The 14,952-nt window shown below is 39.2% G+C and overlaps 2 long non-coding RNA genes across 2 annotated transcripts; both read right to left on the bottom strand.

Moving 5' to 3' along the window:
- Nucleotides 1–3,331: 3,331 nt before the first annotated feature.
- On the bottom strand, nucleotides 3,332–4,186 carry LOC133837062 (uncharacterized). The gene is made up of 4 exons (XR_009893767.1): nucleotides 4,153–4,186; nucleotides 4,011–4,096; nucleotides 3,679–3,823; nucleotides 3,332–3,576 (listed from the first exon to the last, which is right to left on the bottom strand). It is a non-coding gene; the product is annotated as an uncharacterized LOC133837062 (long non-coding RNA).
- A 3,244-nt stretch (nucleotides 4,187–7,430) lies between these two features.
- On the bottom strand, nucleotides 7,431–8,808 carry LOC133838581 (uncharacterized). The gene is made up of 3 exons (XR_009893959.1): nucleotides 8,243–8,808; nucleotides 7,933–8,138; nucleotides 7,431–7,824 (listed from the first exon to the last, which is right to left on the bottom strand). It is a non-coding gene; the product is annotated as an uncharacterized LOC133838581 (long non-coding RNA).
- Nucleotides 8,809–14,952: the final 6,144 nt, after the last annotated feature.

Raw genomic sequence — 14,952 nt, forward strand, 5'->3', positions numbered from 1 at the left:
AGTAGTATCTGTAAACCGCTTTTTAAATTGTTTGAATTGTCCGTAAACTCATGCTCTTTTCCAAAAATCTGGAAAAAGTCACATTATACCTCTGCTCAATTAAATCTGATTTCTTGTAAAAATCGAAAAAATCGTTTGGAAAACACAAGAGTAAATTCATTACTGATAATGACATTCACATGAAATTTGGCCCAGATGTCATCAATAGTCAACTCAAGAAAAAAAGAACTAGCCCGAATTGTTAGGTCCGCGAAGTTTAAATTGAAAATTCACCTTACGTTTTGCCCACAGTTGTATCACTCTTTTCTGATATAAGTGCAGATATAAGTAACAAAGCATTGAAAATCATCAGAAACTGCACATAAAAGTTGATTTTTAGGCACTGTGTGGATAAATTTAACTTTATGTATATAATTTTTATTTAACTCAACAAATTAAAATATAAGAAAAATATTAAGAATTTAAAGAAAAATTTGAAAATTATTGAAATGTAAAATTGGGGTGGATTTCAAATTCAGAGTTTTATGAAAAATTAACTTTAATTTTTAAATGAACTTATCGTATATTTTATATTTTAATTGCCCACTAATCACGTCCGACTTGCAAGGACGAGATAAATTTATATATTATTTATGATCTCGTTTATCGCAAAAATCTGCATTCCGTTATTTTAAGCGAGGTTTTTACTCTGTTCTTACTTAACTTAACTCCGAATATGCGCAGGCAATAGACCATTTTATAAGTCGCTGTTTAGAATGCACCGATTGCGCTCCGGAAACGATCTTATTTATGTGCATGCTCAGGAAAAGCTCTTAAGTTTGGACACATAATTTAAAGCCTTCCTAACTTTGCTTGCTGGTATACTCATGAGTGAGGGTGTGATGTGACCTTACGCACTCGAGTAAATCCACTCAGGTCAAAATCTTGCTAGATTTTATGACTATGAATGATTTGGCGAGTTGATAATTTGCAAATGAATAAATAAATAATAGATGGTTTTTCATGAAATTAATTCATTAATTAATTAAACAGACATATTTGCAAGATCTCTAAAAATCATGCATACGCCAAGCAATAGTTGTATAATTTAATTGTATAGAAATCAATAGTTCTTGATCGCTAATGAGCAAATGCTGTCGGCAATTCTTGCATCTCAACATACATACAAACACACATATGTATGTATGTACATATTGGCGTGCCTGCAGGCCTGCACAACACGTGTTGTGGCATAAACAAACATCAGCGACACAAAAGCATCAAGAGAGGAGGTGGGGGAAAAATACTCAAGTGTCTGTGAAAATACTCGGGTGTTTAGTCAGACACCGTGGATGTTTTTCAAAATTTTAGTAGATACTCATTAGAAACAAGCCATTTCGTGATGAGTGCAAAAATGATCGGCTGCACGAAAAACAACCACCGACAAGACACAAGTGTCTACAAGCCGAGTGTCTAAAATGATCCGGTGCCGAAAAGGCAAATGGAAGAAAGGATTATGACAATCACTCAGAACTCGTAGACCCACACGATTTTGAGTGTGTGTTACTCGGTTTGCGAGTAGCACCGGCACCCAAAAATTTATGGGTGTGAGTTGAGTGTCGAAATTTGCACCCTCGACGATGTCTGACTCACAACTACCATCAATTGCGCAGCTTTATTCAAAAAATTTATAGAATGACGTACTCAAAATGTTTGTTATTTGTGGCCAGTTTGACTATAAATTAGTGCTTAACATTTCTCTGCATATTCGTTGCATAAGTAGAAGTTACTAAGGCCAACGTTACCAGATCCTTGCATATTTCAAAACGAAAAATTTAAACTTTGACCTGTTTTTAACTAATACTGACAATAAAAACAACCACAAACTAGATTCTTAAAATTAATGTTTTGTTGTGCATGAATGTGCCCTCAAAATAGGTATTTAACTATACAGTTTTTGCTTTTAAAGTCAAATTTAGTAGGGATATGAAACTGTATATGTATGCATCTTTTATCTACTTTTAAAGGGCATATGCTATTTCAAAGTGGAAGTTCAAAAAAGTTCTGTATAGTGCTTGAAGAGATTCACTTTTAAATAAAATATAACACCGTTACTTAAGTTCCAGTTCACAATTTATGTGATTTTTTAAGTTTTCTCTTTTTGAGACTCCAAAAAACAAAATTATTTTATTTTGTTATTGAAATAACATACATGTATATTTGAGTTTATAAAATTCCTTCATAGTTGGAAAACTAATCTGATATTTCTGCATTATACACATATATGCAATATGAATAAAACCACAAAAGTTAAGTGCACAGAAATGTTGAACAGCGATTGAGTCACATTTCTAATCTTTTTAATAAATTTAAAATCTGTGTTCATGAGGCCATAATTAAATGTTGTGGTATACTTATAAACAATGGTGTTATTAATTAATTAATTGAATTTAATAAACGACAATATAGTTAATATGTAGTGAGTAAGTTAATTTTGTTTGTTGGTCTTCGGCTTTAGGTTTTTTAAATGCTACGAAGTGTCATTAATAAAACAAGTAAGAAAGTTACAGTCGAGTGTGCTCGACTGTGATATACCCGCTACCCATTTTTAATAAAGGCAAAATATTGCGGTATCATTTTCAAAATATACCGAAAATACTAAAAAAATACTAAAAATATACCAAATGGTATGTTTGGTATATCAATATAGTAGACCATTCAAAATATACCATAGACGGCACAATGTATCAGATTGTCGGCCAAAGCAACTAAGACCCCTAGTAAGTAGGCGTTTTTGCCCATACAAAAGTATTTCTTTAATAACTTCCACAATTTTTATTTGATCGCAACCCAATTTTCAGGAATCATAACTACCTTAGTATTTATTGTATATACCAAAATTCGCAACTCTAGCTTTTAAATTAGGCTTGTTATTCGATTTTTTTGATTTGCGGGGCGGAAGTGGGCGTGGCAAAAATTTGAAACAAACTTGATCTGCGTGCAAACATAACAAATGCTGTCGAAAAAAAATTAAAGCTCTATCACTTATAGTCTCTGAGATCTATGTGTTCATACGGACAGACGGACAGACACACAGACGGACAGACACACAGACACACAGACACACAGACGGACAGACGGACATGGCTATATCGTCTCGGCTGTTGACGCTGATCAAGAATATATATACTTTATAGGGTCGGAGATGCCTCCTTCTACCTGTTACATACATTTCCTGCCGGCACAAAGTTATAATACCCTTCTACCCTATGGGTAGCGGGTATAAATATTCGCAGTCTAAATATACGTCAATATTTGATATTCTCTTGGTGTTCTTTTAAGGTGTTGGACAATCACGATGAGTAAGCTTCCATAAATGGCGATACATGTAACAAAGATGAGGTTTCCCGAACTTATACCTTATTATAGGTGGGGTAGGTAGTTGGATATACGTCATTGGGGGATATACGGTGGGAACGTTTTGTTGCAATGGTACGGCTGCTGCGAAAGGCGGAACCTATACACGACCGTTTAAGATGTCCATTTTAATAGTTGTGTACAGAGAGTACATCACGCGGAAAGTGAAGATCTGAAACACTGTAACATTGATATTTGTACACGTAAATGCATGATGAGCACACTTTTTATATCTTAGCAATGTTGAAAATGATAAATTTAAAAATAATAAAAAGAACTCACTGCAAGAAAATACTGAGAAAAAGAAGTAAAAAATGTTGTGCGTTCCTGCAACCAAGTCAAACGCGATAAGCAACACTCGTAAAAAGCTGAGTATAGCGCTAATTCCACTCAATATCAAGTAGGAAATTAACATCGCATCCTGGTTCTGTTTGTAAGAAAGATATGACAATGTGGCATTTTAAATATGCTTGAAAATACATATGTACACACAAGAAAAAAATATTTGATTGTTGACGTCATTCAAAATATTTGAAAAATATACACATATGTATTGCACAAATATAACATATGTAAAATATGAAAAAATAGCAAAATATTGACGTTATTCTTACCTCCTTTATACCGTAGATGACCAACCCATATATAGCGAAACCTACGAAGGCCAACACAATGAAGATAATGGAAAATAAGGTAGCCACTAATGAAAGACAAATTAATATCATTATGGATAAAATAAAAATGCAAGGACTTTACCATCTTTAAAATTCTGTTTGTGTGTGGACGATCCGATTAACTCGGAATATATGCTTGGATAGCCCAAACCAACGAGCCCTATGAGTAAAAACAAAACGCCTTCAAACACTCCTAGCCAGCCAATAATGTAACCAGCGGTGCGAAGTTCCAAGCAACAAGCTTTTTCCAAAGGTTTTACCATTTTTACAACTTTTCGTTACTCACTAAATAAATATTGTTAAAGGTAGAGATGCAAGGATAATATGGAAAAGGTAAATTATGAATCTTGAACTGTAACTACAACTAAACTGCGACTGCGAATCTTGAACTGAAACTAAAATTGAACTGCGGCTTTCGCTCGAACTTCTACTTCGTTATCGGTTGTAGTCACAGCCGGTTATTCATGTGCCTTTTCAACATACATATTATATGTTCATTGGTATACTTTAATTTTTTTGCGGTATATTATTTCGGTATATTTTAAGAATAATGCTGCGCTGTTTTGCTTTTTTGTACAATGGGTAGCACGTATCTCACAGTCAAGCACACTTGAATGTAGCTTTCTTACTTATTTTAAATACACCAGTGAAGTGGCAATATCAATTGTTTTGTTAAAATTAAGAAAGCAATGCAGTTAATGCAGAATTCTTTATCAGTCGGATGTCCGCAGACTTACTATATTCTGCAGACACTGTGAGGGATTTTGTGTACATTTTTCTAGGTGCTCTGAAATTCCAAAAGGCATTGCCCGCGATACAGACAATAAGAGGTAGGAGAGTGTGTTTGGAAGTAAGGAGTAGATGAATGCAGTAAATAAACAACTGGGAGATACGAGTGTGCTTCTTTTGCGTTTGCCAAAGGCAATTCCTTTTGCTTCTTTGATGTTGTCGTTGTCACTTCAGCGGCCATGTCATAATTACCAAAGTGAAAATTATTAATTTCGACGTTTAAAACAAAATGCGCATAATTGCCACGCCGGCAAACGTTGGCAACCCAAAGAGATTTATGCAAGCTGTGCAGAAAATTGTCTAAATCGGCGGCAACTGCGACTGCGACTGGGACTGTTGCGGCTTCCACCGAATTACGCGGAAACGACGGCATTGGCAGCATTTGCCACGCTAATTGCGTACGCGATAAATCTTGTCAATTAAATTATAATGTTTGCATGCAGCGTTGGCAATTGCTATGGCTACGGCTTTGGCTTCAGCTTTGGCGAGATGGTGAAAAGCGCTGAAGAGGCAACCAACTGCTGCAAAACGATCTGTGCGATTATCGAGTGTTTTATCACCTCAACAGGCCCCCGGAATCGGATTCTGTCTCCCATATCCCAACATCCATCCCATAACTCCCTCCTCGACTGCTGGCTGCTGGCTGCTGGCTGCTGAATGCTGACTATCGACTCTCCAAGTTGCTGATTCGCTTGACTCTCTCTGCTAGCATGCAGCATGTGGCAAACGAATCGAGCGGCAATGACAGTGCCAACCAGCCAGCGGAGAGTCGCAAACGCAAACGCATTCGCAGTCGGAGTCGGTGTAAGGAATTTTGAGGCGTATTAGTTGCGCTGCATTTGCTGCTCATACATAAAGAGTTTCAGCTGCAACTGCAACTGCAACTGCAACATCGACAGCGGCAGCGGCAGTGGCAGTTGCAGCTACTGTCACTGGCAAAGCCAGAGTCCCAGTGCTTGCCCCTGTCATGGCCACAGCCAGAGCCATTGCCACTTAAACGAGCCGAAATTGTATTGGCAGCGGCGCCGGCTGCCACTTCAGGTTGCCTGTGCGTAGCGACTGGTTAGTTGAGCACATAAATTTCCAGCTTGTCAGCTTTTGATATATTTTCATAAATTGCTAGAGTGCATTAATTAATTAAGCAGAGCTGCACCAACATTTTCGCCGCAACTCGCCAAATTTTGCGTCCGCCATCATTTGATATCCGCTCTTTATGAGGGTTTCTCTTGAAGAAAGGAACTGCTTAATATTGTGATTCACAATAAATAATCCAGATTAAAATTCAATTTTGCATTTTACAAATACAATACATTCTCAAATATGTGCATTTCATGCAAAATAATCATGTTTACTAAACAATTCATTAATTTTTCGTACATCCCAAAAGTATGCAGCACTTTCTTTGACCGACAATGTCGACGTTTAGTTAAAGTTATTCGTGGATCTTCCACGTGATGTGTTTGTTCATATAGTAAAAATAATAATTAAAAAAGGAAAAAGTCGGTAAAATATAATTACTCTTGACATGTATAATTACAACTTTTAAATAACAATTTAAGTAATTTTCTTGCTGACTTTTGGAAAATAATAGTTTCATGCTCTCTGCGGCTGAAATTGAAACTGAGACAATCAGACTCATACATAGTACTTCAACTGCCTCATACAGACACACACAGAGCCAGACTCGCACACAAGTATGGCGATGTAAGCTGGAATACAATTTACTGCACGCGATGGTCAGCGCTGACGGCAGCAGCAGCAGCAACAACAAGGCTTACAACAAAATCGGAGGCCGACTCTAAAATTCCTTTAAAGTCGTCAGTCGGCATTTGAGTGTAATTTTCGAAAACTGATTTTACATTGAGACCAGTTAAATTGTCAGAAAAATCAACTGTCAACGTGTCAAAAAAATCGTTGGCTATGCAAATGTGCACACAGACACACACACATACAGACACACACACGGACGAACAGAGTACGTGAGTGTGTGCGTAGATACGTGCACGGCTTCAATGTGGCAACAATGCTGATTGTACGCTTTCCGATTCCTCAATTCAAATTATCTGAAGTTATTTGTTGTTGCTGCTGTTGGTATTGTTGTTGCTGTTGTTGTTGTTATCGCATGGCTTACATCGTTGTTCTTTGTCTATTCAAATTCAAAACTAATTGGTTGGCCTTTCGGCCGGCCAAGCCGTTAGTTAAACCACATCGGGAGGGGTGTATATACGATACTTGTAATCAAATCATTCGACTGCACGCAGGAAAAATACTTTTTTGATATGAGTATTAATGTGTCAGAATTGTGATACAATACAAATTTAAATCTGCAATCAGTTAATTGATCATTTAATATTTTTAATGTTTCTTATGTTTTTATTTATCTATATGATAATCAACTAACAACAGCAGTCTGATCAAAATAGTCCAATAACAATAAACTAAAAATACTAGTAAACGTTATTTTTGAAATTTACTTTTTAAAATTATTAATATTATTGGAAAATTGTGAACAATATTTTATGTAACACTTTTGGGGCTCATTTCCCCATAGTCATTATTGGATGTCCAGCATACCTTACTTGTCAGTTGTCAGATGTTTTTTGACAGTGCTATGCTCGTTGATCACTTTAAATGAGTCAATGCTGAAACGTAATACCAAACAGAGTCAATCCTTTTGTTCGGCAAACAACAATGAGTTAACCACAAAGGCACAAATTATTCCAAGTTATAACCAAAAACCAGGCTGATTATTCGAATCCCAATTGCCGCTTGCCGCTCGCAAAGTATTGACATCGACCCTGCTTCAGTCACGGACATTGCATTCAAATTCTTCATATTGCTTGTGAGTGCGAGCTGTCAACAGTGTTTAATTTTGGGAGTCCTCACTACTTAGGGCAGTGCTCATTGGCGTGCCACATGCAACAATCCTGGTGAAAACCGCAATGCACTTTGTCCAAGGAGGACCCTAGTCCCAAGTCGAAATCCAAAAGGACAAGCACGCATTATTACGAATACATAACATACTCGAACTCTCCTATGCGTACTCGAACACAGTAATAGTATTACGACTTACCTGCCGTAAGTAGAGAGGTCTCCGGTCAATGTCAAGGAACTCAACAGCCTAACAAATTATCAAGCTGTCGCTGGCCTTTGGTTTCGCCTTTGGTCAGTCGGAGGAATGTCACGCAAATGCAGCGACAGGAGACTCGGCAACTCGTCCAGATCCTGGCCCAAAATGCGATTGCATTCACAGAGCCTGCGGCTGTTTAATAGCCACACCTGTTCAATTAGTCAATGTAACCACAAATTCTGGTTAAATTATCGCATTAAAATGTTCGTGCTTAACCTCAAAATGTGCGTGCATGCTCAGAGCCAGAGCTCACCTGCTGTTTAACCATAGTCCAGACTCAATAGCAACACCAACATCAACAGCAACACCAGGCACTGTAGGGTTGCTGCTCTCTGTACCATCACTTTGAACTTTGCTGCAACCGCTGCCAGTTAATCAGCGTCGTTGCCTTTAACCACATGCCCCTAACCTCAAACGGCGCGGCAACAATAACAATAGTAACAGTAACAGCAACAGCAATAGCAACAACATCAACATCCACAGAGTACTTGACTGCAACACGTACAGTTGAGTGCACGGTAAATTTAATCGCTAATTATCAGCACCAACTGACACTTACACTGGCAACAACTTACGCATGCGTGTATATGTCCTGGCTTTATAAACACCGAACGCATGTCGTCATCGCTAAAAGCCAAAATCAACTAATTTGCCTAATATGCGAAGCTCTTATACTCTCTCCACAAAAATGTTATTATTTTCCAGTTTTTATTATGGTATGTGCGAAGTGACATACACATTAAAATTGAATAATTACTTATTTGTGGTAAGTGCAGATTGCGTATAATTTAATTGAAGTAGTTAATGTAACTAATGTAGTTAAGGACACAATTTTGTAACTCAAACAAAAGCTTTTCGAACCCTCTTAATGGCGTATTAGAAAAAACAAAAGTCTGTCGAATGGATGCTGTGATGAAATTCTAAAATTTAATATCTGAAGAAAGAGATCTACGAGTAAGCGGTTACTACGAATTTAAAATATGTGAAATACAAATTTAATAATATTAGTGTTGGATATTAAATAAATCATAAAAGCTTAAACAACAAATTGAATTAACAATGCTTGTCGATACATAATCAGCAGCTTAGAGTTCTGACGGTTCTCAGTGACTTCTGACAAACATTATAGGAAAGTAAAAATTCCCCAATTAGGTAGATGCCATGAGTGAAACAAGTTTGTTTTTCGCTTTGGGCGATACTCCATTCCCATTCCAATTCCCATTCCATCCAGGGACTATCTCTCTCTTTCTGCTGCTTTGACAAATTATCAACTGTCACTGCTTAATTTTTTGGCGCACTCGGACGAGTCTTGGACAGACCCAAAAGGTAGCCTTGGTAGGTAGAGCTGCCGCACTGAGTCCCCTCATTTCGATTTCGACTTCGCTTTCGTTGTTCGCTTCTTTAGAGTTGTTGTTTTTGCATTTTAATCTGGAACTGGCAACTGATATCGTGGGCTTCATTAATTGAGAATTGTTGTTAAGTCCAAGTCTTTTTTCCGGTTCGCGTTTTTCCATTTACATAATTTATGATAAGCAGGCGCGCCTGGGCAAACAATAATTTTGAAGAAATACATTAATGCAATCAATGGGATGTTGTGTGGAATGTGCAACGAGCCCGAGTTTGAGACTGAGTCTGAATCGGAATCGAAATGGGAGTCAAAGTCGAAATCGAAATCGGTGCTGCAAAGCGGCTGTCTTAATGCTCCTGTCGCCTGGTCGGCTTAATTAAGTTGTGCCTTTGACTGGGGCCAGGAGACTGCAAACAGGGCAACTATGACTACGAGGGGAGAGATGAAGCTCAAGCTGAAGTTGGAGTTGGTGTTTGAGTTGATGCTGTAGCTGTAGCTGTGGCTGAATCTGAATCTGAAGTTCTTGCTGCCACAAACAGTTGATGAACTCTACGCGTGAATGTAAATTATTTTGCGCACAGCGGGCGAGCGACACTTGCACCAACTTAACCTACCTCGACTTCCCGACTCTTTTAAGTCGTCAGGACCATGTAGGAACACATTGGTGCAGTCTCCTGCAGTCTGCAGACTGCGGACTGCGGACTGCAGTTCACTACCTCTCTGACTCTCTTCCACTCCGACTCTCTTTACTCGGTGCGATTGAGTGCTTTTAAGTCATTTGTGTCACGACATGCTAATTTCACATGAAATCTCTCGCCGACGCGTCGGCTCGACCGTTTGGCCCAGGCATGTCTGGTGGTTTTTAACTTGAAGCCTTGACAAACACAAACATACACACGTACACTTACCCTTACACACACATTCACACATACTTCTACAGTGCACCTATTGAGTGGAGGCTAGAGCTAACCAAGCTGAGACCTGCCTATGCCTTGACATCAACAACGTCGTGTCGTGCATGTCCCAGCCACGTTCATGTCCACAACATGGAGTCAGCCGGCCCAGCAAACGGTACCCAACTCTGACTTCCGCGTCCCCAATCTCGCCTCTCGCCTCTCGTCTCTCTGCATCGACAACGGCACCTGGAGTGCAGCACTCAAGTGTACTTGCGGTTCTTGCGTCCATTGCTGCCAATGACATTTTGCTTGCTAAAGTGCAAAATTTACCGGTGCACAGCTGCCGCAGAATGAGAGGTGGACGCCCACAGTTGCAGAGCCAGTGTTTGGTCGGCCGGCCACTGGCTAACGCCTTACCTAGGCTAACATATATAGAACTACTATACTACACAAGTACAATGCCTGCAGTTTGCAGTTTGCAGTCTGCCACTCTTGGCGCTTCTGCAAGTGGCTTTATTTTGGGCATTTCATACTCTTGCCATGATTAGATGTCGTCGGTTGTCGGTTTTTTGGCTTTCGCTTCTCGTTTCCCTCTCCTCGACTCACAATACTCGACTGTTTTAGCTGCTCTGTTGCTCTGGCTGTAGCAGTTATTAGGTTGTTAGTGGCATTCCCCTGCTCCATTCATCGATTTATACAGTCTACAGCATACAATGTGGGGTTTTTTCCCATATCCCGCGAATCCCTTTTTTTGGTAGGCGTACATGGCCGTTAACTTAATGGCACCGACATGCTGAACTCTTCACACACTTAAAACCCACGCACTTAGTATTACTTTGACCCGTGTCTACTTTTCGAAGCCATCGATATCAGAAGAAATTTATTTTAAATATCAAGTTTAGATATTGGGACGATCTCTTAATAAAGTTACTATTTATTGCCTATTTAAAATTTAATTTTCCAAATAGGCAAGCTATAGACGGCATTAATTTTATATTTTTGACAATGTCCAGACTTTTTTTCTTGCTGGTTAAAATACCTAACTAAGAACTTTTCACTTGCTTCTTTGGTCCATTGAAAGAGTTCGGAAACAATTGATAGTTAGAGGGTATTGATCCAATTTTAATTTTGAATATATATTTTTTTTTAATTATTTACTAGTAATTTCCGTATTAATTCCCAAATTCTATTATATCTCAGAATTTTGTCCATATTATGGCCGTAACTTAATCTACTACTAAAATTTTGTGAACCAACCTATATGTTCGAAAAGAAAGTATAATATTTATTGTTTCAAAGGATATTCAAACTTTGTGCTAATAATTATTATCAGATTCCACATTGATTTCTCATCTGATAAGCATAAGGTCCATAATTTTTCGCCAAACATGCACCTGAGTGTAAGTTTGTTTTTGCCTGTTCGTATGGCGACAAGTTGAGAATCGAAGAATCTCAAACTAGTCGTGTATCATACGAGTATCCTGAGGCCGAGTCTGACTCTGGGGCTGAGACTGTAATGTACCATAAACAATGTGAGTATGGCTGGCTTTGAGGTTGCCTGAGCTGCGCCGGCGGCAGTGTTTCTTTGATGTGGGCCAACTATCAAGATCTAAACGCAGTCATTAAGAACAAACAAAACGACTTTATGGACAGCAAAAAGTTCGAAAGCAAACCGATTGGAACCGAACCAGGTAAACTATATGAGAAGAGCCGAAGATCGTTGGCTGTTTCTGGTGTCGCAACCAGCAACCAGGCTGGATTTGGAGTTTAGGTTTTCGAGTTGTAGTTGTAGATGCAGTTGCAGCTGGAGTCGAACGAAGTCCAACTCCGAGCTGAATCTAGTCGAGCGAAGGAACGTTTGTGCGATCTTTATCGAGTTGCGGACAACTAATGATCTAATAAAACCGAAACCAAACCGCACCAAAAACTACAACGAGTTCAGCACTTGATGGCAAGGCGATCCCGATGGTGATGGCGATGACGATGAGGTTGGCAAAACCAGTTCAACATTGGCGTGGATTACAAAACTGAAGCACAGCAGCCCGATTTGAGTTTGAATCCGCAAAGAAAAAAACTTTGCGACATAAGAGAACAAATGCAGTTGCACCACAGCAAGCCGACAAAAGGAGGCAAGTGTTAAGGAAAAGGAGAAGGAGGGGGAATGTAAGCGAAGAGGAAGCATCTCGAGATGCTACAGAATCTGAAGCGTATATCTATGATCTTATATCATGTACTTTCGACATTACAATTGCGGTAAATGCTTCTAGTTTTTAGTTTCAGCATGTACAAGAGGCAGCCGCAGCTTTATCAATGGCCAACAATCATCGACATCGACATCGACGTCGGCATAGGCAGCAGCTCCTGCTGGCTGGCTGACTGGTTTGCTGGATGGAGCTGCATGCAGTGCGTCGTCGTTGAGCCTGTGTGCTATTCTCTGCCGGCAGCCACCGGCAACCGGTATCCAGCTACCTCTGACACTGCTGCATCTCCGATTCCGATTCGGACTCGGCCACTGCTTCAACCTCTGCCTCTGCCCCTGCCCCTATCCCTATCCCTGCCACTGGATTTACATGCAAATGCGACAGTGACTGGTGCTCCTTGTTGGCTGCTGATCTGCATACCAAGCAACTGTTTGTCCCTCTGCCAGATTGCTCAGATTGTTGGCGGCGATTGTTTGTAGCTGCTTTTGTTGTTGTGGTTGCTGCAGTTCGCCCGGCATAATCACAGCAATAGCACCAGCACTCGGTACCAGCAATAGGACCCAGCCGACCAGCTTCATCCTCGACTTGGGTACGCAAATGTGGCCGATCATTTTGATATAGTTCGATAACAATGTGAGCTTGAGACTGCGACTTCAGGCCGAGCCTAGCGGTCGTCTGACGACTGTCGTCACACATCGTCCTCATCCACATTTACTAACAAGCACGCTATCCAGCAAGTTAAAGGCAAAGGCAGAAGCAGAAGCAAAAGCGAAAGCCAACAAAGTCAAAGCTAAAGCAAGAGTAGCCCAGATCAGGGCAACGCCACCGGAACCATTCAACGATCAAAAGTTTTTCGTTACGTTTCGTTTGACGCTGCTGTTTGGCCCGCTATTGGCTGCCGCAGTTCCCATTGCCGTCCTGCTGGATAGTTGCATGGATGCTTTCTTGGCTGGCTGCACTTTCTTGTTGGAATAGGGAGGGGGCATGCCCCGGTCTATCTGACTGTTTTTATGGCCGTTTCCATTGACCATATTATCATAAATATGTATCAAATTGACGTTGCATCTTCTTGAATTTTCATCTTATGGCTACTTGTCATTGTCTTTGATTTTTCCTCAACTCGTTGCAGTTGCAGCACTGCAGTCCCCCTCATTCCAAGTCCTCTTTCTCCTCCCTTCACCCTGCCGTCGTGTCGGTGTCATTGTCTATGGTCATTGAAGTGGACAGTGACCAGAGTTGTCTTTGATAAGCCGACATTTTGTGTTATGGTACTTTTTGGTGTAAGTATCTGTCGCTGTGTGTTTGTCAATTGTCTTTTTTTTGTTGGGTTACATTGTATGATTGTGGCATTGTCTTCTCGTCACTAAGATTGGCGGAAAATATCCAAGTTAACCATATTAAATTGCAAAAAAAAAACCAAAAAATAAAACAAAAGAACTAAGCACAACATACGTATACATACATATTTTAAATAACATAAGATCATTTTGATGTAGATGTTCTTAGATTATGTTAATTTCTTTAAAAATTATTATATTATATAAAATCTAATATAAATTACATCTTTTCGAAGCGGGAAAAAGTAAGAAAACTACAGCCCAGTGTGCTCAATTGTGAGATACTCGCTACACAATGATAGTAATAAAATAAAAACAATGCAGCATTTTTCTTGGAAAATATAAAATTAATTACTGAAAAATTAAAAAAATATACGGAAGCCTATATTCGCTACTTGTAGCGATATAGTACTACATTCAAAATATACTATATACTGAAAAATATACCAACATGTCAACTAAAACAAGTAAGAATTAAATACTGTTCCCATGATTGTATGCATGATTCTATCCTTAAAAATATGAAGGCTTGATTCTATGTTATATGGACTTGCGGTGACACAAGTGTAAAAAATCTAAATCTAACTTGATCTACGTAAAACAATAAAAGGTGGTGCCAAAAATTTTAGTTCATACGGACAGACGATCAGACAGACATGCCTATGGTGGGGGGTAAGTTAAGTTAGGGGTAGCAGGTAAAAAAAATGTGTAACAGACATTATCATGATTGAATTAAAGTATTTGAATCCATTGTTATGCATATCTGTTAATGAAAAATGTTCTTTGACATTTAATCAGCTGATTAACTATTTTTAAAGCCTCATTACTCAGTACCATTACTATCGGAAAATTATCTCAGCCACTTTATTCATCTACTATGCGAGACGATTATAACAGCTGTTTTAATGCTAATACTACAACGACTTGACAGCAGCAGCTTCTGTTGCCTGTCTCGTTTTTCCAAGAAAATTAACTGACCAAACAGGCGTCTCCCGACTTCGTTACTGTTCTCCTCGTCCGTCCCCTTCCCATTCCCATTCCCATCACATTCCTCTTTCCCTTTCACTTCCATTTCCTTAATACTGCTGCAATGAAACGTTCAAGCTCGGCGCGCTCCCAACGAGCTATGATAAATGTTCACTTAATCAGCATTTAGCGTAATTTCAGCTTTTACAATTTCT

The sequence above is a fragment of the Drosophila sulfurigaster genome, chromosome 2R (assembly GCF_023558435.1).
Source record: "Drosophila sulfurigaster albostrigata strain 15112-1811.04 chromosome 2R, ASM2355843v2, whole genome shotgun sequence".
NCBI lineage: Eukaryota > Metazoa > Arthropoda > Insecta > Diptera > Drosophilidae > Drosophila > Drosophila sulfurigaster.